Source organism: Mauremys reevesii, linkage group 2, assembly GCF_016161935.1.
Source record: "Mauremys reevesii isolate NIE-2019 linkage group 2, ASM1616193v1, whole genome shotgun sequence".
Taxonomy (NCBI): domain Eukaryota; kingdom Metazoa; phylum Chordata; order Testudines; family Geoemydidae; genus Mauremys; species Mauremys reevesii.
Window position 1 is genome coordinate 70,105,780 of NC_052624.1, and position 23,320 is coordinate 70,129,099.

At 39.3% G+C, this 23,320-nt stretch overlaps 1 protein-coding gene across 4 annotated transcripts in view; it reads left to right on the forward strand.

The window, feature by feature from the left end:
- The window catches only part of LOC120396698 (ubiquitin-conjugating enzyme E2 E2), a 310,840-nt gene that overhangs the window by 48,430 nt on the left and 239,090 nt on the right, over positions 1 to 23,320 (forward strand). The gene's annotated exons all lie outside the window — the stretch shown is intronic.

Consider the following 23,320-nt stretch of genomic DNA (forward strand, 5'->3'; position numbering starts at 1 on the left):
AGTCCATTGTCACTAAGAAAGATGTTAAAACAGCATTTGCTAGGGATAACATTTTTAAATGATCAGGCTTGGAAAACTTGCACCCAAGAATCCTAAAAGAACTGGCTGACAAGATCTCCAGCCCACTGATGTTGTTCCAAAGTTTATTTAAAATTATGGAAGATAGGAAGAGTGCTAATGTTGACACACTATTCAAAAATGGGCAAATGTGATTATCTGGGAACTACAGGCCTAGTAGCCTGACATCAGTCCTGGGCAAAATAATGGAAAAGCTGAAATGGCATTCAGTTGATAAAAAATTAAAGGATAGGAATATAGTTAATGTCAGACAACATGGGTATAGATAAAATAGGTATTATGAAACGAACCTGATTTTATTCTTGGATCAGATTACAAATCTGGTTGATAAAGTTAATGATGTAGATGTAATATAGTTAGATGTTTATAAGGCGTGTGCCTTAGTCCCACATGATCTGATTTAAAAATTAGCACTATACATTGTCAGAGCATATGTTAACTAGATTCAGAATTGGCTAACTGACAGTTCTCACAGTAGTTGTTAATGGAGATTTTTCTAGTGAAGTTCTGCAAGGATTGATACTAGGTCTGATAGGTCTGATGCTATTCAACATTTTCATCAATAGTTTGGAAGTAAATATAAATTCACTACTGATTAAATTTGCAGATGATACAAAGACTGGAGGAATGAGGAAAAATGGTGAAGACAGGGCAGTTATACAAAGTGATCTGAAAGGCTTGATAAACTGGGCCCATTCGAACAAAATGCATTTTAATACAGCCAAATGCAAATTTATACATCTAGGAACAAGTAATGGAGGCTATACCTATAGGATGATGGACTTTGTCCTGGAAAGCAGTGATTGTGAAAAGAGTTTAGGGGTTAAGTAGACGAGCCACTGAACAAGAGTTCCCTGTGTGATGCTGTGACAAAAAAGGCTATGTCAATCCTTGGCTGTATAAACAGGAGAGTAGGAATAAGGGGGTGATTTACTTTCTGTATATTGCATTTGAGAGACAGATACCGGAATTACTGCCTCCAGTTCTGGGATCCAGATTTTAAAAAGGATGTTTGGAAAACTGGAGAGTGCAGAAAAGAGCCACAAATTATTTGAGGGCTGGAGAAAATGCCTTATGGTAAGACTTAAAGCTCTGTCTGTTTTTCTTATCAAAAAGACGACTAAGAGGAGACTTGATTTACAGTGTACAAGTACATTAACGGGGAGAAAATACCAGGTACTAAAAGGCACTTTAATTTGGTGGAGAAAGACAAATCCTAATTAGAAATAAGGCAGAATGTTTTAACAGGGAAGATAACAACCCACCAAGGGAAGTAGTGGAATCTCCATCTCTTGAAATTCATACTCAATGCCATTCTGGCAGATATTCTTTACCCAAACATACATTATTGGGCTCAATACAGGGGTGATTGGGTGAAATTTAATAGCCTGTGATTATACAAGAGGTCAGATTAGATGATGTAATGGTCCTGTCTGGCCATAAAGTTTATGAATGTTTTGTGCACCTGCATGATCTAAAAATGGTGAGGGTTACACTCCACTTAATCTGTTTGCTTTCATCTCTATCATGGAAGGTTAGTCACTTGGGAACTTATTGTTTGAATAGAAGATGCTTGTACAATCAGTGGAAGAAGCTACATTTGTAGCTTTTATCTTAGAAGAGACATATATTTGTGTGTCTCTTTCAAGAGCAAATGACTTTCAGTAAGAGGACCAAAAAAAAAGCCACCATAGCTAAACAGAGTAAAAGAGGTGGTTGGATGCTAAAAGGAGTCCTTTAAAAACTGGAAATCAAATCCGTAGTGAGGAAAAATGGAGCATTAAACTCTGGCAAGTCAAGTGTAAAAATATAAGGCAGATTAAGAGAATTTGAAGAACAACTAGTCAATGACACACACTAACAGCGCAAATTTTAAGTACATCAGAACCAGGAAATCTGCTAAGCAATCATTGGGAACCACTGGATAATCGAGTTGCTAAAGGAGCGTGCAGAAAAACAAGGCAGTTGCAGAGAAGTTAACATGAATTCTTTGCATTGGTCTTCATTGCAGAGGATATGGGGGAGTTCCCCACATCTGAGCCATTCTTTTTAGGTAACAGATCTGAGGAACTATCCAGGATTGAGGTGTCAATAGAGGTTTTAGATCAAACTGATTAAATTAAACAGTAAGAAGTCACCAGGACCAGATCGTATTCACCCAAGAGTTCTAAAGGAACTCAGATATGAAATTGCAGAATTACTAACTGGGGTGAACAAACTATTGCTTAAATCAGCCTCTGCAACAGATGACTGGAGGGTAACTAATGTGACACCTATTTTTTTTTTTTTTTAAAAGGCTCCAGAGGTGATCCTGGCAATTACAGGCCAGTGAGCCTAATTTCAGTACTAGGCAAACCGGTTGAAACTATAGTAAAGAACGAAATTATCAGACACATGGATGAACATGACTTATTGGTGAAGAGACCAGGTGGCTTTTGTAAAGGCAAATCATGCCTCACCAATCTATTGGAATTCTTTGAGGGGTTTGTCAAACATGTGGACACGGATGATCTAATGCAGTGGCTCTCAGCCTTTCCAGACTACTGTACCCCGTTTAGGTGTCTGATTTGTCTTGCATACCCCAAAGTTTCACCTCATTTAAAAACTACTTGCTTACAAAATCTCACACACAAAATACAAGTGTCACAGCACTTACTCTCATTTTCACCATACAATTATAAATCAATTGCAATATAAATATTGTACTTACATTTCAGTGTATAGTATAGAGAGCAGTATAAACAAATAATTGTATGAAATTTTAGATTGTACTGACTTTACTAGTGCTTTTAATTAGGGCTGTCAAGCAATTAAAAAAATTAATCATGATTAATTGCATGGTTGAAAAAATTGATTAATTGCACTGTTAAACAATAATACCATTTATTTAAATGTTTTTCTATATTTTCAAATATATTAATTTCAATTACAACACAGAATACAAAGTGTACAGTGCTCACTTTATATTTATGTATGTGCATTGTAAAAAAACAAAATAGGTGAACTGAAAAATACTAATGCAAGTACTGTAGTGCAATCTCTTTATTATGAAAGATGATGTAGTTATGTACAAAAACTGGATTCAAAAATAAAGCAATGTAAGATTTTTAGAGCTTGTAAGTCCACTCAGGCCTTCTTCTTGTTCAGCCAATTGCTCAGACAAACAAGTTTGTTTACATTTGCAGGAGATAATGTGCCCACTTCTTGTTTACAATGTCACCAGAAAGTGAGAACAGGCGTTTTCATGGCACTGTTGTAGCCAGCATCATCAGAATCACCAAAATTCATATGTCCCTTCATGCTTCAACCACTATTCCAGGGGATGTGTCCATGTTGATGATGGTTTCTGCTCGATAACCGTCCAAAGCAGTGCGGACTGACGCATGTTCATTTTTCATTATTTGAGTCAGATGCCACCAGCAGAAGGTTGATTTTTGTTTGTTTGTTTGGTTTTTTTTGGTGGTTTGGATTCTATAATTTCCATATCAGAGTGTTTCTCTTTTAAGGCATCTGAAAGCATGTGCCACACCTGGTCCCTCTCAGATTTTGGAAAGCACTTCAAGCTTGGGTCAAGTGCTGTAGGTATCTGTAGAAATCTCACATTGGTATCTTCTTTGCTTTTTGTCAAATCTGCAGTGAAAGTGCTCCTAAAATGAACAAGATGTGATGGGTTATTATCCGAGCCTGCTATAACATGAAAGATATGGCTGAATGCAGGTCAAATAGAGCAAGGGGCATACAATTCTGACCCAAGGAGTTCAGTCACAAATTGAATGAACACATTTTTTAATGTGTCGTCAGCATGGAAGCATGTCCTCTGGAATGGCGACTGAAGCACGAAGGCATATGCATGTGTAGCATAACTGGTACGTAAATACATTGCAATGCCGGCTACAAAAGTGCCATGCAAATGCCTGTTCTCACTTTCTGGTGACATTGTAAATAAGAAGTGGGCAGTATTATCTCCTGTAAATGTAAGCAAGCTTGTTTGTCTTAGTGATTGGCTGAACAAGAAGTAGGACTGAATGGACTTGTAGGCTCTGAAGTTTTAAATTTTGTTTTTGAGTGCAGTTATGTAACAAAAATAAATCTACATTTGTAAGTTGCATTTTCACAACAGATTGCACTACAGTACTTGTCTGAGGTGAATTGAAAATACTATTTTTAATCATTTTTACCATGCAAGTATTTGTAATAAAAAATAATATACACTTTGATTTCAGTTACAACACAGAATACAATATATATGAAAATATAGAAAAACATCCAAAATATTTAACAAATTTCAATTGGTATTCTATTGTTTAACAGTGCTATTAAAACTGCAATTAATCATGATTAATTTTTTTATTCATGATTGATTTTTTTGAGTTAATTGCCTGAGTTAACGGCAATTAATCAACAGCCCTACTTTTAATGTAGCCTGTTGTAAAAGTAGACAAATATATAGATGAGTTGTAACCCTTGAAAACCTATGTGTACCTCCAGGGGTATATATACCCCTGGTTGAGAACCACTGATCTAATGGATATAGTGTACTTGAACTTTACAAAAGCCATTGACAAGGACCCATACCCAAGGTTCTTAAGTAAAATAAGGAGTCATGAGATAAAAGGAAAAGTTCTGTCATGGATCAGTAACTGGTTAAAAGATTAAAAAAAACAAAGGTTAGGAAGAAATGGTAAGTTTTCACAGTGGAGAGAGGTAAATAGCAGGGTCTCCCAAGGTTCTGTAGTGGGACCTGTTCTGTTCAACATATTCATAAACAAGCTGGAAAAAAGGGAAGTGAGGTAGCAAAATTTGCAGATTAAACAAAATTACTCAAGATAGTTAAGTCCAAAGGCGACTGCGAAGAGTTACAAAGGAATCTCACTTGACTGGGTGGCAACATGGCAGATGAAATTCATTGTTGATAAATGCAAAGTAATGCACGCTAGAAAAAATAATTGTAGCAATACTTACAAAATGATGGGGTTTAAATTATCTGTTAGCACTCAAGAAAGATCTTGGAGTCACTATGGATAGTACTCTGACATCTGCTGAATGGGTAGTGGCAGTCAAAAAAGCTAACAAAATGTTACAAAACATTAGGAAAGGGATAGATAAGACAGAAAATATAATTTCACTATATAAATCCATGATATTCCCAAACTTTGAATGCTGTGAGACGTTCTGGTCACCTCATCTCAAAAAAGATGTATTAAAATTAGAAAAGATGTAGAGAAGGGCAACGAAAATTATTAGGGGTATGTATCAGCAGAGAGATTAAAAAGCCTGGGACTGTTTATTTTAGAAAAAAGATGACTGAAGTAGGATATGATCAGGGCTTTGGAGCTGTGCTCTGGGTCCGCTCCAGCTCCAGGTAAAACCTGCAGCTCCACTGCTCTGGAGCTGCTCCGCGTTCCAGCTCTGGGCTCCGCTCCAAAGCCCTGGCTATGAAATCATGAGTTATGGAGAAAGTGAATATGGAAGTGTTGTTTATGCCTTCACATGACACAAGAGCTAAGGTTCAATTGATTAAATGAATAGGCAGCAGGCTTAAAACAAACCCAGGGAAGTGTTTCTTCACATGATTCACAGCCAACCTGTGGAACTTATTGACGGGATGTTGTGAAGGCCAAAAGTTTAACTGAGTTTTAAAAAAAGACTTAGATAAGTTCATGGAGAATAGGTCTATCAACGGCTGTTAGCTAAAATGGACAGGGCCACAACCCCATGTTTTGGGTGTTCCTAAACCTCCAACTGCCAGAAGCTGGGACTGGACAACAGGGGATGGATCACTCAAACATGCCCTTTCTGTTCATTCCCTCTGAAGCATCTGGTACTGGGCACTGTCCGAGACAGCATACTGGGGTAGGTGGACCATTAGTCCAGCCCAAAATATCTGTTCTGATTCATTCCTAAAACTTGCATTAAGCTCATAATTTCCATTTTATATACGGTACATTCTGTTTGTTCTGCAATAAAGTAATCAGCTTGTCTTCCTCTATTTTAGTCTTTTTTTCTTACACTCCCCACCCACAACCATGTTCCTGTATGCCCCTTGACCAACAATGACTTGGATCTAAGACTTTCTCTAACCACAGGAGTTGCACAGGTTTAACATAAATTAGTTGTTAACATTTATTTTAATTAAAGGCCACACAACCTCAGGTAGACCGTATTTCACTTTGTATGTCTTATTTAGGCTTATAGTAAATTTGTTCCTAATTGTTTTAAACTAAATCAGTATAAACCTGGCTTATATATATCCATTTAGCATTTTGCAGTGCTTTAACTATGTAGATTTTTAAATCAGATCACTAATTGAAACAGTGCAACTGTACATGTAGACAAGCCCTTGGTCAGATGCCTATTGCTCTTCCCCCAAGTATTTCTGTCTAAAGGAAAGTTGGAAAAGCCAGAAATGGAATTGTACACAAATGAGGATGCTATAGCAATGAGGGATAATCCCAGTAACACCCTAAAATTCTTAAGAAATCTATCACTCAGTGACTTGATTTGGCTGACTCCTTAACATGCTACACTGTTACTGTGAGTGTGGTGCAAGAAGTTATGTCAGAATTGGAACTTTTAGGAAATCATTTTTTTCTCAGGAAAACATTCATATCCTAACTTTTTTTCAACTAACATGAGTTATTTAAAAAACTTAGTTTGTTACATGCACTGAATATTGTATGTCCTTTCCTGAAGGAGCAGCAACTGCTCTTATCTGCAGTTAAAAAAAATCCTGGTATTGACTAACCTGTACATCTATCCCAGGACCTCTTGCCTTACTTTTTGGAAATTCCACTGAATGTACACATTGCACCTTAGGGAGAGCACCTGCATTATTTTTACTGTATGTGCTCTTCCAGAAGTGCAGCATGATTGCAAATAATTAAATGAAGCCAAAGGATGAATTTAGGGAAGTATTGGGATGGATGCACAAACTTTCTTCTCCTAGTCACTTGCCCTAGTCCTAGTTACTTTCTTCTCCTAGTCCATTGACAAGAACAATGAATCAAGTTTCACCTTCAGCCTTAAAGAGAATGAGGAGGCCACTTAGCTTACCCAGGATTTTCAAGTGCCAAACAACTTCTTCAGTGGGTAATAAGTAATTATTTTACTTGCCTGGATCATATGTTTTAGTTTTTCAATGCTTCCAGTCAATAACGTCTTATGACTGTTGTCCTCAACAGCAAATCTTAAGGCTATGTCTACACTTGCTATTTAAAGTGCAAAAAGTCCCTTTTTTGCACTAAAACCACAGAAGCGTCTACACTTGTTAATGACTTTTTGTGGTGGAACTCAGACGTTTCACCGCAAAAATAAAACCACCTTCACCAGAGGCATGCAGCTCTTTCTGCTGTTCATTTTTGCGCTGTTGTGAAAGTGAAGACACATTCTACCCGTGTAAACATCTTTTTGGCCTCCGGAGGATATTCCACAGTTCCAAAAGTGACCACTCTGGCCAGCATCTCTGCTGCTCTGATGCCAGGTAAGGGACGTCCGGCCCTCTCCCTGTAAGCCCCCGGGAAGTTTGAAACTCCCTTTCCCTTTGCTCGTAGATGTGGCAGGGAAAGCAACCAGACAGCAGGAGGCTTTAAAAAAAATGCCATGAAAGAAACAAGGAAGTAATGGGGCTGCTGGGACATGAAGCAGTGCATCACGGGGTGCAGAGCAGGGACACAGAATGCCTTCCACTCACCCACCCCTTCCCACAAGACCTGTCGAGAGAGCTGCACTGTGGGATAACTGCCCTACAGTGCTCCTCTCATCGAGTGCTGCTAGTGTAAACACTTTGACACCTGAGGAATTGTGAGTACACAAACCAGCACTTCTCTTTCACCAGTTCCCTATCACTGGTGAAACTTACAGTGCAAAAACTCTTCAAGTGTAGACGTACCCTAAGTCTATCAGATACTTTCAAACCCACTTGCTTAATAGCTAGAACAAATAACAGATGTAGGACACTTCTGGACAATGTTTCTCGACAATGGGAAGCTACTAGAGTGCCTTGCATTTACTGACACACAATGCTCTTCCTGCATACAGAGCATTAGATCCAGCCAACTTAATGCTGTCCCAAATCCACAAAGCTCAAACACTTCAAAATAAGCTTCCCGTTCAGTACAGTCAAATGTTTTAACCTCAGTATAGGAAGTGATATATCATCAACCAATCTGTGAGTGGTTTGGTTTGATATAACAGCACAGTGTTGTCAGAGTTTTCATTTAATAAAACTGGTCTGGTTCAAAATTTATAAGTCTGAGGATTGTAACCTCTAACCTCCCCTGCTAATACTTGTGTAGTAAAAATTATCAAGGAAAAATACTAGTATTTTCCAGAATTGAAGTATTATCTGTACCCTTCAATATCAGAACAATAACTACCTCAGGCCAAGACTACACTACAAATGTATAACAGTATAACTACGTTGCTCATGGGTGTGAAAAATCCACCCCCCTGAGCAACGTAATTATACTGACTTAGCCTTGGGTGTAGACAGTAGTAGGTCAATGGGAGAGGTTCTCCTGTCAACATAGCTACTGCCTCTCAAGTTGCTGGATTAACCTGTCAGCATAGTAGCGTCTTCACTAATGTACTATAGCTGCACGATTGTAGCTGTGCTGCTGCAATGCTGTATGCGAAGATAAGACTTGGTCATTTCTCTGAGGAGGCATTTTGTTTCTGGAGATAGTAAATCGTGCAGTAAAAAGGGGAGCAACCCTACCAATAAAGTATTTTAAAATTATATTTGAATGCCATCAAAACTTGGGGCTCATTCAACAGCATGTCTGACATGACATTCTTTATCGCCTCTCATTTAGGAGCATCAAAACAATTCTCGCTCCTGCAGCTTATGCAGATCTAGACACTAGATCCCTGGGAGGAATGACATGTTTTGAAATTCACTAGGGATGCAGAAGAATGTAGATCACTCTAAGGATTTAAAGGTCACTGGTTACTTGGTTATTATTTGTGATGGTCTGATCTGCCTTTGTCACTGTCCAGATTTGGTTTTCCATTTTTTCAGAGCTTAACAGCCAATAGTAGAATCACCTACTTCTTTGATTTCCAATATTGAAGTGATTTTTCAATTATAGCCAGTTGGAGAGCAGCCAAATTAACCCCACCATTGATAAGTGTATAATGTATAGTGTGTGCCTTGTTGCTGTTAGTTCATGTACTACTTAAAGTGAGCAATTTCTTTGGTTAATGCTGTCTGAAGAGCCACATGCTTCCTCTTGTGAGAGGCAAAGACTTCTGCAAAAGCCCCCCAAAACAGCTTTTAGATTCCCAGCAAATTTGGAGTAATCTCTACCAGAAGATAAATTTAACAAGAATCCCTCCACCTCTGACTTGTTCTTGTGTGAAAATACTTCTTAACACATAGTGATATGTTTAAGCAGGAACTTTATTTAGGCCTTATTGTTGCAGGACTTCTCAGAAAAAGTGCTGATGATAGGGGAGCACAATTGGTATGTCACATTCTCACTCACAGAAACATAAAGGACTCGTATTTACAAACATACATGCATAGGTGTAATAAAGAGGAAAAAAGTGTGAGCTTAGTAGCTAGTATTTCACAGGGAGCTACGTGAAAAGGGCAAGAATATGTACTTGAGCAATTGCTGAATAATTCACATAACTCCATGTACCCTGAGAATCTGAAACTGAGTATCTTTATTCTCTGAGAAGTGCTGCACCTCTTTTCTTCAATACTTTATTTTTTCATTTCCTTAACTTCTCTTTCTGTTAGCAAGGTGCCCTTCTCTTGGCTGCAGAGTTGTTTCACAGCCACTTCTGTCCCCTCCCACTGAAAGCTCAGTAGTTCCAGAGTTTCTAATATGCTCCCTCTATGGGGACAGTAGCTTTTCTGGCCTGCTTTTGCCTTGCTCCACTGTTCCACATACATTACCATGTAAGGATCCTGTGCATATCTGGGCTCCATTTCACATGAGAGAGTTTTCACAGTTTGACTCCCCTCTTCCCCCTGCCCCTGCTTCTAGACTTCCCCTCCCTCCCCAGTTCTGCTGCAAGAAGATCCTTCAGACTCTTGGCTGGGGACTGAATTTGCCTCAAAATGGGGGCGACCGACAGACTGTAAGAAACAACTCAGCAGGCTCCATGCAGCCAGTGGGTGCGGGTTACTTTTAAATATCTAAACAGGAAGTTTTCATAGTTCAACTGAGTCTTCTGAATGCAGTATTTTCTTCGGTCTTTTGGTGTACATCAATATGCCTGCACAACAGTCACTCAAGTACAAACATACAAAAATTAAACTGGATAGTGCCTGTGTTAGAAGCTAATAGACTTAATAGAAACTGCACATGTAATTTTCAAACCCTTATGTGTAGAGAAAAGAGAAATTACTAAAACAATTTAATTTACAACTTCTGAGAGATTTGGACTTGTGTTCTGAAATGCAGTGGGCTGCCAGGATATACTATCCATACCCAAGACATTTAAGGCTGTTACTGTTGTGAGAAGACACGGTCAATGGTGCTAACCTTGCACTGCTTAGATGAACTTCCACAGCTGCCAATTTAACAGTGTGGTTATAAGTTTTCAAATGCAAATTGTATTAACAGGTACTATGCAAAACTGATCTTTAATCAATACAACATTTGTATCATATTTTTAACTTGTGCTGGCCAAAAATATGTGGCTTGTTTTACTACTACATGAAAATAAACTGAAAGCAGTGGTAAGAAGGAATTTACTTAGAAGCTGAGTTTTTCAGGTACAGATCATTTTCAAAAGATTGGGGGGAGGGTGGTTTTTTTGTTTGTTTTTTAAGCTGAACAGTTGATAACCTGGTTAAAAGTTACCAAGGTATCTATGATTATTCTTTAAATGGCTGTTTTAGTGACATTTTACATGGTAGCATAATTGATGGTGTCAGATGTAATAAATAATTCAGTAGTTCTTTAGCTCTTTGATTGTGTAGCAGGATTTGTGGATGATAGCGGTCTGATGACTGACTGACTTGTGAAAATGGATGGCCTATTACTATCCATCTTGTCGCTATTCATCCTACATGTAAAATTGGAATTTGAATTACTTACCCCACAGAATAGTTATTTTTGTCCTACCCCACTGTGTTCAGAACGGAGTTGCTCAAAAGACTATTACATTTCTAATACCTGAAATTAAAATGCTAGCAAAGCTGCAGTATTGGTGTGGTTGACATTTATTTTGGATTCCAAATGGTTAAAATAATCAATAAAGGAAACAGTATAACAAATAGTTTTGGGATTTTGTATTTGACAGAATTTAAATTTCTTGTAACTGGGCTTAAGTGGTACATATATATTTAAACTTTTCTAAAGCCAAAGTATACTTAACCTTTTTTTGTTCTATGAAATGATTGTGACTGATAGTGCTGACAAATGCCTGAAATTAAAAAGATGTTGTCAAATTAAGTTTTATAATAACATTTCTGCTCCTGCTCATTCATCAGTTTAGATGATGGGATAACCAGCTTTGGTCTTTGCTAATTAGGTAGAGTCACCCAATCTGATTTTTTTTTTAAACTCATTTTTAGTCCACCATTCATCACTGCCAGTTTCCCAGTCTTTGTTCTTCTGTCTTATGGGGACTGTCGTACACTGAGCCCCATTCTTAAACCTGTTTTCACATACAACGGAGCCCAGCAGCCAAAGCATGGTTGGTTGTCATTTTTAAAAAAAGGCTTTAATAGAGAGAATAAATGTTATTACTTCCTGGTACCTTTTCAGTTCTGCAAAGCAGGACTTTTATTCTGCATCGATTGCTTTTTCATAGGCCATGTCTATACTGCCACTTGTGTTGGCATAACTTATGTTGCTCGGGCATGCGAAAAAACACCCACCCGAGAGATGTAAATTATGCCAGCATAAGTGACGGTGTGGACAGTGCTATATCGGCAGGAGAGCTTCTCCCATTGACATAGCTACCACCACTTGGGATGATTTAATTACGTCCACAGGAGAGCTCTCTCCTGTCGGCATAGAGTGGATACATGAGAGAGCTTACAGCGGCGCAGTTGTATTGTTACAGTTGTGCAGCTGTAAGCTCTCTAGTGTCAACATAACCATAGTGTTTATTGAAAATATGGTCACAGAGGCCACCTAAAGGCTGCATCCATTTTATGTGGAATATTACTAGCATGAGGTAGTACACTGAAGAGTCCATTTTGGCCCCCAAAATAAAACTATTAGTGCTAATGTTCATACAGTTGTGGGTAAAATTAAACTCCCTTTTCTTTTAAAGGGTGCCTAGGTCCTTTTTTTTAGTTACTTTTTAATAAGGACTCTTGTTAGGAATTACAGAAAGAGCTTAATGTCCTTTTTAATATGAGGTAATTCTAATTTGGATAGTTTGCCATTTTTGTGCTGATGGTAGGTGGTGGAGTGAGGTTTCTCCTGAAGAAGTGTGTATTCACTGTTTCTTGAAAATTGGTCTCCTCTTCTAAGGATTGTAAATTAGGGTTTTTTTCCTCCTCTGATTTGGGTTATGCTGGATATGTTTTAATAATTATTTGTAGTGAGCTAACTCTCAAGGGTCCTACTACAGATTGAGGCCATTGCTTTGCAAACACATAAAATGTGGTCTTACTAAATTCATCTAAGTCCCTATCCTAAGGATCAATCCTGAAGAGATTTGCATAGTTTGAAACATTAGACTCTTAAACAGAAATGGCCTGACTTTTCACAGAGAAGAAAAATGCAAAAGTTATTATATAGCAAAATATTGCAGTCCTTACTCAGGCAAAATTCCTATAAAAGTCAATAGAAGGTTTGCCTGAGTAAAGGCTTCAGGATTGGACTCTGGGTTACGTTACTAAGTTATTTGCACATTGGGGGTTCAATCTGACTGATGGGGATGTCTAGACATTATTGCAATAAAAACAGTAAGTAGTACTTGTAATGCATTACGTGTGTCATATAGCAGAGTGACAAGCACTGTAGAAATGCCTGTTTTTGTGGTGTTTGTTTTTTTAAAAGTGATAATTCCGCTCTTTGGTATAGTTTTCGCCTCTGTACTGAAGAACCATGTTACATTTTGGCCAACAGAGTTAAGGTCTGTCTACACAAAGATAGAAAATCCACGGCTGGCCCTGGTCAGCTGCCTTGTGCTCATGGGACTGAAAAATTGCCATGTAGATGTTTGGGCTCAGCCTAGAGCCCGAGCTCGGGCACCTTGTGAGGGTGGAGGGTCCTAGAGCTCAGGCTGCAGCCTGAGCCTGAATGTCTTTGCCACAATTTTTAGCCCTGCAGCCTGAGCCTGGGGAGCCTGAGTCAGCTGACCCAGGCTAGCTGTGGCTGCTTTGCAGGTCTTTTATCCCTATCTAGACATATCCTTAAAGAACAGCAGCAGTGATTAAAGGTGAGGAAGAGAAACCTTGTAGAATAAAGGTAAGTGAGTTGGGCCTGTTAAATCTAGAGAAAAGACGTCTGACTGCCTGACGGGATATTTTTTTCTCCAAATATATAAAGAATTGATTTTTATGAGTAACATGAGTCAATTTATTTTCATTAATGAAATAGGACAGAATAAGAAGCAGTGGGCTTAGTTTATGTGAAAAGACAGTTTAGCTATAAACAGCTGGGCCATGGAACAAGTTACCAAATGGAGGTTGCTTAACAGCTGGAGGCAGTAAAGGCTAGAACTGTCACCCATCTGTCAGTTTTATTGGCTATGAAATAGATCGTACCATGGTGCTGGGGTGTTGACTAGATGACTCAATAAAGGTTCCCTTTAAACCTAATGAATCTATAATACTAAGCAAAAAACAAACCCAAAACTTTTTGCTGATGCTTAATAAAAAAAAAAATCCTTTCTATTTTTGCCAATGTCTGAAGCAGGAAAGGACTTCAAAACAGTCTCTTTGACTAACATTGCTCTACTTTCATGTTTTCAAGGGGAATTTTTTTATTCTGCACAAATAACTCCTGTATCTGGAAATGCTTCCTAAACAGTATTTGCATTAACTTTATGGTCTGAATGCTGTTGCTGGCAACCGCATACTTTTCCAAAGAAGCCAAACCTAGCAGTTTATGTTGGTATCAAAAGTTGCTTCCCCGATTAGCTTTGTGAATTACTGAAGATAACTTCAGGTTGGTGGTGAAGCAAATAATGCCTGTCACTGTAAGCCTTACAGCAGTGGACCCCAAGGCAGTACTGCAGGCTCAGTTCAGCCTTGTCAGCAAGTTGTTGGCAGTTCAGAAAGGAGTGGTGTCATTTTAGGACTCCCAGCTGGTGGGCCAAGTCAAGCTTGTCCTGTAATCCTGAGGGGCCAAGCTTTTTATTTTCAGTTTATATTTTAAAGAATAATTTATTGGAGTTGAACAAGAACATGTCCTTTGGATTTTGTTAATGAGATAAGACAATTGTGTGGTCAGTCGTTTTGAGGCTGTGGGATGTATTACTCTGTTTTCTTATACTTTAATTGGTACTGCTTTAGGGTAGGGACTTCATTGTGGGCATGATTTCACTTAGTGTTTTTAATAAATGGAAACTGCAAAGGGGAAGAAAGTCACTAGGCACGTGGCTGTAAAATTCTTTACCCAGATTTACAGGTAAAATATCTAAAGTAAGGTGGCTGCTTAGATTAACGTCATGCCTGAACGTTGTATGCTTGAATGTTTGCTCACAAAATAAATGGAAAATGTGGTCCAACACTTAGCGTACTGGATTGGCAGTAAGGAGAACTAGATTCTGTTCCTAGCTCTGTTGCTGACATCCTGTGACCTGGGGCAAATCACTTCACCTTTCTGTGCTTGAGTAATGGAGACAGAATTATGCATATCCTCCTTTGTAAAGTGCTTTGAGATCTAAAGATGAAAATGTTACAGCTTACGCTGTTACGTCTATTAATTTGTCCTTTTATTATATTTCTTAGACAAGAGAACAAATGTACCCCAACATAATACTTCAGTCTCCAAAGATAGAACTTGAGGTTTATCCACACTAAACTAAGCAACAAACCACAGATGTGCCTCAAAAACTTTCCTTAAAGTTCTTATCTACACTGAGAATTGAGGCACCTGTGTAGCTGCACTGGTGGAAACTCCTAGTGTAGATGCAGTCTGTTCTGATACAGTTTAACCCAATTTGAAACCAGTGTAAACTGCACCAGTACATACTATACTGCAGTGGTCTAACCCATGTCAACAATGATGGCTGAAATCCCAGTGTAGACAAGGCCTAAGTAGGCTACTACAGTGGTCATAGAATTACCTTGATTCTAGTGGGAGTGATTCAATACATTACTAATTGACATCTGTCTATAGTGAGTTAGTCATAACCTATGCCATTCCCATAACACTTTTTTTTGTCTAGGAACTAAAATATAAAATGGGGTGGGGGGTGGGACGAAGCATACCCTTTATCATTGTTGATATGAAAAGAAAGAAATGCATTTGTCACTTATTTGGGGGTGATTTGGTTGGTCTCTGGCTGCACTGAGAGATTTCAGATATCTTATTTTCTTTGAGTGTAAAATATTGATGAATTTATGTGAATCAGAAATTAATTGAAAGTTCTATAGAGTTAACTTCCATGCATTCATCACAATAGTGATAGACACTAGTGATGAGTGTATGAAATTGAAATGTGGTTTGTTGAAATGTTTGTGTCCTGATGGTCTGTGTAAACACTATATATGTTGTAACGGAGATTTCCATTTCCTAAAATCAGTTGATTTGTATAAAAAAATTTTTTTTAACAACATATAACATACAATATCTAATCTGTATACTTTTTAAAATAACAAGCCCATCTTTGATCCAACTTTTTGTATGTACAAAATACAGTAATTTTTTTCCACAGGTGCAGAGTATAGTTGTAAATTATCATCCTGTGCCAAGTCTACTTTTTTCTTGTTTCCCAACAAGCATGCTTCATTCTAGAATTTTAATTGAATAAAAATAGAGAAATAATCCAAAGTATGAAATGCAGGATATTAAAATGAAATAATCATAATTAGAATCAAATTATGAGGGAAAGAATACAGATGTCTTAGAAAATACCTGTTTATATTTCCATCTATAAATGCCTTAACACTTGATTTTAGTCTGTACTTAGCAACTGGTAAATAATGCAAGTGCAAAGCAGTCTTTTGAGTCCCTTCCTCCCCCACCTCATATCTCCTAGCTCTGATTATTCACCATGCCAAGCTTTCTGTGTTTCTGGTGTGAAACTGCCAGTTGATTATGGTGTTGATGATGTATCTAATTTAATGATGTCAGACTAGCAAACCAAGGTGAGTTAATTTTATTCTTTGCTATATGTTCTATCCTTCAATATGATCAAGGGGGACATAAAGTGTAAATCTTAAGAATAGACCTGAGAAAATGCATACGTAATGTATTATAAAACATGATAGATCAAATTAATTTCTAGTATAAACTTCACAGAAAGCAGTAGAATTGTACTGGGGTTAAAAAAAAAATAGAGATATACCTATCTCCTAGAACTGGAAGGTTGAGTCCAGCCCCCTGCCTTCACTAGCAGGACCAAGTGCTGATTTTTGCCCCAGATCCTTAAGTGGCCCCCTCAAGGATTGAACTCACAACCCTGGGTTTAGCAGGCCAATGCTCAAACCACTGAGCTATCCCTGTCCCTTAAGGTAAATATGGCTTGCTGTATTTAAATAAAAGTATACTAGTATGGAAATTAAAGGTGGTGATGATTTAAATGGTTTTTCATAATTAACTTTTTGACATAGATGGTTAGTGCTAAATAAATATGCCGTGAATACTTATGACAATTGTAAATGAGTGTTTGAACAACCTATTACCTGGTTTATTGTTTCATTCATGGTGAAGTCCAATGTGTGCAAAATTTGAAGACATGTTAGTGTGATATCAGGGTTCTGAAAATAGCTCAATAGAAATGGCCTAAATACTAAATAAGATTAGGATTCTGTATGTCAGTCATATATACTGTATGCTTTTAGACTATGTTTTCTGTAAGAATAACAGAATTTTACACTATGGTTTAAATTGGCTTAGCTTCTGAATACCATTTTAAATCTTCATAGTAGTGAGCTTGTACTCTGTAATACATACTAATTTCTGTCGTGCTAAGCCTACTGTCATTAAAGACACAGCTTCCTATATGTATTCCTCTTTGGGAAGCCACTTCTCTTGTCTCGCCTCTTATCTTCATGAAGAACTGGCTAAAGCTTAAATTGTTTCCACCACCCCCCATCTCATCCCCACCCCATGCAAAGGGATGAGCTCTTCAGTAGGTTAGTGTGAAAGACTGGACCCTAATTCTTCTTTCAGTTTCACCGGTGAAGCAAAGGTAAATTGAGATTGGGGAACAGTCATTCTGCAGCATGCATCTTTCCCTTTCTCTGACTGCTGAAACTCATTCATGGGCACAGAATGTACTGAGGATTCCATTGCTTTGGGTCTAGATGGGGGGGATGGCTGCTTTTACAGTATCATTTCCCTTTGTAGCGCCCATCTCCTTTCAAATGTACGGATGTTGTAATATAAAACAATATTGAGCCTCTTTTGAGTTATGAAACTTTTCTCCTGCCTTTGTATTTTCAAAGGTCTGATCATGCAGTTCTCATTAGGCAATCATTTTAAGGAGCACTATGATCTTATAAGGACTGTAGGATTGGACTCAATTGCCCAGGGTATGCTGTCTCTGGTAAGGAATTGACGGCTGGCTATGTCAGAATTTGAAAAATCCACTTTTGAGTGGTGAGAGCAAAGATTTCCTTGGTGAGTTAATAGGTGCAAGTTGTAAATTTCTGCAGAATTTTGGGTCCCATTTAAAAATTCCTAACCCTTATGGTTGTGAAGAAAACCTTTCAAAAGTAAAATGATTCAGAGATTGCTGAATCTACAGATAGATGTCCAGTACTACTTCTGCTCAGAGCTTTGCCAGGCAAGTAAAGCTGCCCCAAATCATCAGTGTTTAAGTTGTTGCTGGACAAGAGTGAGCAGAAGCAGCAGAGAAAGATGCTCAAAGTTGTTCATGCTGTGTGGGGGAGAATACAGAATACAAAAAGTCTGAGGGAGAGTAGTGTAGTAGAGACCTTCTCTTTCCTCCCCCTTCCACACTCCCACAGAGCCAGAAGCTCTGGGAGAGGAATAGTGTATCTGAGGTCTGGTCTACACTACGACTTTCGGTCGAATTTAGCAGCGTTACCTTGATATAAGCCTGGACCCATCCAGACGACGAAGCCCTTTTTTCGACTTAAAGGGCTCTTGAAATTGATTTCTTTACTCCACCTCCAATGAGGGGATTAGTACTGAAATTGGCCTTGCCGGGTCAAATTTGGGATAGTGTGGATGCAAATTTGATAGTATTGGCCTCCGGGAGTGCTCCATTGTGACCGCTCTGGACAGTGTTCTCAACTCAGATGCACTGGCCAGGTAGACAGGAAAAGGCCCGCGAACTTTTGAATTTCATTTTCTGTTTGGCCAGCGTGTTTGCAGAGCTCATCAGCATGATGTGCACATTGCTGGGGCACATTGCACAGCCCATACTTTGTGAGAAGTCTATGACCATGTCCCTCTCGTCACCGCGCTGCCGTCGCCTCCTCGCCTGGTGTGGGCGAAACAATTGTCTGCCGTTGCTCTGACGGAGGGAGGGGTGACTGACAACATGGCTTACAGGGAATTAAAATCAACAAAAGGGGTGGCTTTGCATCAAGGAGAAACACAAACAACTGTCACACAGAATGGCCCCCTCAAGTATTGAACTCAAAACCCTGGATTTAGCAGGCCGTTGATGTCACAAAGCCAAGAAATAGACAGGAGTTTTTTTGATCCATCTGTCTTTTACATCTTAGGCTGGCAGAAGATGCTGCATTACGATTGCTAGCCATCGTCATCTCCTGGCTGCTTGCCAGAAGATGGTGCAGTACCAGTGCTAGCCATCGTCATCTCCTAGCTGAGTCACTCCTATGTCTGCCCAGGCGCCCCTGACTGATCTCACCGAGGTTGGCTAAAAGAGCACCCATGAATATGACAATGATAGATGCCAATCGTAATGCACCGTCTGCTGCCAAAAGGCAATGAGCTGCTGCTGTGTAGCAATGCAGTCCCACATCTGCCAGCACCCAGGAGACATACGTTGACAGTGAGCTGAGCGGGCTTCACGCTTGCCGTGGTGTGGCGTCTGCTCAGGTAACCCAGGAAAAAAGGCACGAAATGATTGTCTGCCGTTCATTTCCCAGAGTGGGGGGCCCTGATGACATGTACCCAGAACTGTCCGTGACACTGTTTTTGCCCCATCAGGCATTGGGATCTCAAACCAGAATCCCAATGGGCAGTGGAGACTGCAGGAACTGTGCGATAGCTACTCGCAGCTACCCACAGTGCAATGCTCCGGAAGTCGTTGCTAGCCTCATCACTGTGGATGCAGTCCGCCAACTTAATGCACTTGGAGCATTTTGGGGGGGGGGACGGACACAATCGACTGTATAAAAACGATTTAAAAAAACCTGACTTCTATAAATTCAACCTAGTTTCATAGTGTAGACATACCCTTAGAATCACAATTTCACTGCAGCACATTGTAGCAGTCAGGAGACACTGGAGGAGGGAGTTGAGACACAAAACTGCTTCTCTGCAGCTGAAGGTGAGAGTTCATTTAGTCATTCTGCTGTGAAAGAGACAGCTTTCTAGCACTAAGCCATCACCCATAGACCTTAGTGTTGGGAGCCCCCAGTCTCATCTTCGTTTCTGGCTGGTGGCTGTCTTTGGAACTCTCATTCCCTGGTCTAAGTTTTACTTCCTGTTCTGTTTTTGGGGAGTGGGAGTGGAGGGGAGAAAACAAATAAAAGGAAATAAATCAATTGTTTATCATTGTGCAACAACCTCCATTTCTCCTTTCCAGTCTGTTTCTTTCACAGTGCAGTTAGTTTAGAAGATTGTTGATGTCTCTTTAAATTTGTTTTGCTGCTCACTAAATCTTTTTTCCTATGAAATGACTGATAACTTTTTTTCAAATACGTGTTTGATCTCCATAACAAATACACAAGTCACACTTTTTTTTGTGCTATTGCAATAATCTTATGCTGTAGTTGTTCTGTGACAATTTGTAATTAGAATAAAGTGCTGGTGAATCTCAGTTCTTGAACAAGGGTTAATGAAGCAACAAAGGACTATTGTGATTTGTTTTATTCTTAGGATGAAATTTTTTTTCATAGCAGTTAACATTAATGCTTTTGTTTTAAGCTATTACTTTTGAAGAATTGGAGGCAAAGAAATAATACATTGGGATTAATTTACAGTTTGATTTGTGATGTAAAAAAAAGAAGTTTGGCCAGTGCCAGCATTTTGTCCGCAGATCATTTTAACATGCATCAGTCTACAATCAATAACTTGTCCTACTCCAAAATGGAGAAACTCTGCCTTGCTTACGTTTACGGTTTCTGTGGTCAGGACTCCAAGATCATTCTTGGACCTTGCACTTACCAAGGCAGCATGTCATGTAAAGTAGAATGCTAAGTAATGTCATATTTCAAATAGTTTCTACGTCTGATTCCACCATATATTGCACAGTGCCCAGATGAATATCCTCTGATATTGGCAGATATGGAAGAGAGGTACACCGGTTTTCATGGCTGTAGTAACTCCAGTGGAAGCTTGATCTGGGAGTGCCTGGCCTAGAAAAATGTGTGGTACGCAATTCCCACTGAACTTCCTAAGAGCTTATGGGCTTTCTCAACCCCCTGGTGTGGGAGTCTCCTCTTAGTTTTTTTGTTTGTTTGTTTTTTCTTTCTTTTCCCTTTTATACTTGCAGAACAGGCTGATTGTTCCTCAGTTAGACTGGCCCAGTTTGTAGCATTCCTGGCTTTCTGCTGCACATCCTGGAGACTACAGATGTTTCCTTCTGGGATACAGGCAGCTGGTAGCGAGGGGTGATGGTGTCAGGGGAGTTTGTGGATACTGAGTATCTGGGGGATGCAGCTGGCTTGGGGATAGTGGGTTCCAGTGAGAGGCAGTGGGGACTGTGCAGGAGGCAGGGAATAGTGTGTGTCTGGGCGAGGCAGGGAGTGGGTGTTGGGTGCTTGTGGGAGGTGGGGAGCCAGGGGCACCCACGTTCACTCTCTCCCCCTCCCCACCCCCATGCACATACAGTAGTGGTTACAAGGTGCCCAGCTTTAGGGGAGCAACAAGAATTTTCATAAAAAGAGGATCAGACAGGCCTGCATATGCAGATGGAGTTCCACCTTTGCATTGCCTCAACTTCTTCTTCCTTCCCCTCCCCTTCCACCGGAGAAACCAGTGGCAGCTGAGACCTTTCCTCACCTCTGGACTGGCAGAGATCTTTCCTCCCCTCCCACTGGACAGACCCAGACCAGCTGGGACTTCTCTCCCCTTCCCTCTCTTCTCCTCTCTGTCTGTGGCTGGCAGGGGAGGGGATTGGGCTCATTGCTACCACCCCATTGCACCCCACCTGGTCATCCTTGCCTCTTTCCTGTCGAGCCCATCAAGACTGATAGCAGCTGGAGGCTCCATCCTCCATCCTGCTGTTTCCAAGCATTAATGGTAACAGGCTAAAATGTGGCTCCTACATGCTTCTGCCTATAAATACATGAGTGACCACAACCTCACCTCCCACTCTCACCAAATCTGGTGCCCCTGAAGTGCATGTGCACCTCCCAGCTCCAAGCAAGGCTGCCTAACCAGAACTGAAGGCCTCTGCCTGTCCTGAGTGTAAGCAAAAGCAAAAAAGTCACCAGAATGTTGACAGATTTCATTAGATCTCAGTTTACTGACTTGACTAAACTAAACTAAACTAAAGAAAACTCTTTAGTAAACCTTAAGTCACTCAATTTAGAGACACTGTTGCTAAAATGGCAATACTGCATGTGCCCTGTCTGTTCTCTGCGGTTGTACCCTATCCTTATGCAGTGGAACAGCACTGGTTTTGGGTGTGATACCCTCAGTACTACTGAGCATAAGAACAGCCATACTGGGTCAGACCAAAGGTCCATCTATCCCAGTATCCTGTCTTCCGACAGTGGCCAATGCCAGGTACCCCAGAGGGTATGAACGGAACAGGTAATCATCAAGTGATCCGTCCCCTGAGCAGTGAAAAGGATTTGCTCCATAACGTGTAATGATATTCATCTCTTTATTCAGAGTGCTGAAGCTTTAGGACTAAATTCAGCCCTGATGTAAACAGGCACAACTCCATTGACTCCTTTAATAGAATGTAAGCAGATACAAATACAGCTGAATTTGACTCAAAAAGTCTTCAGCATTAAGCTAGATCAGTGAAACAAGAAACTGTTGTATATTACAGTTGTCAAACCTATCATCCTTCAATTTGCATTGAATATGTAGATGAATACTTAAACTTTTTTGTTAACAGCCAGGCATTTGTCTGATACACCAAAGCTTTCAAAGTTCCACTTGATGTTACATATGTAAGTGTTTAAACAAAATGTTTAAAACAAAATATTTTATCTTCTCATTAGAAAGAAATCCATACGGATTCAGAATGGTGTTTATGTATAAGGTGTTTCATTTGTACTGGAGGGCTCCAGTGTGCATATTATAATTTTTAAAATCAATGTTAAATTGATCCAAATGTTTAATTTGAAAAACTGAAGGAAATTTTTATTGTACTATTGTATTTTAATAGAAAACGGATGTACAAATGTTTGAGATAAACATTAAAAAGGACTGTTTCTATCTATTTTAAGCAGCTTCAGTACTCTGAAAACAAAGGCACTGGTGTACATGCCACTGATAATAGACAGTGTGACCATATCATGTATGGTTCCTTAATAATGTCTGACATTATCAGATTGATTAACTCAGCATGGGGCCTTAATCAGATTTAACTACAGTTGGCAGCTGTACACTAGTAGAATAGTAATACATCGGGGAATAAATGAGACTTCTTTTATAAGCTGCATTAAACATGAAACTCAAAAATGTACCATAAAAATTATCATTATTTCTAGTATCAATACAATGAAATGTGATACCATTATGATGTTCACACTGGAACGTTCTCAAATCTGTGCCAGCTCATGTTTTCCAAGATTTACTGTTGCCAGCAGTTTGAAATGGTGATTTTAAGTTTACCTGATAATTGATGGGAGTGGATTTCAGGTAGTCATGATTTACTGTAGAATTCAAAGACCAAAGCATTTTAAAGCTGCTGCATTTCATTCACTGTGTAAGCCACCCAGGAATGAATGACTTAGACACACTAGCAGAAAATGAAATTAAAATGTTGCTAATTTATCTACAAAATTAAGCTGTCTGTATGTAAACCTACT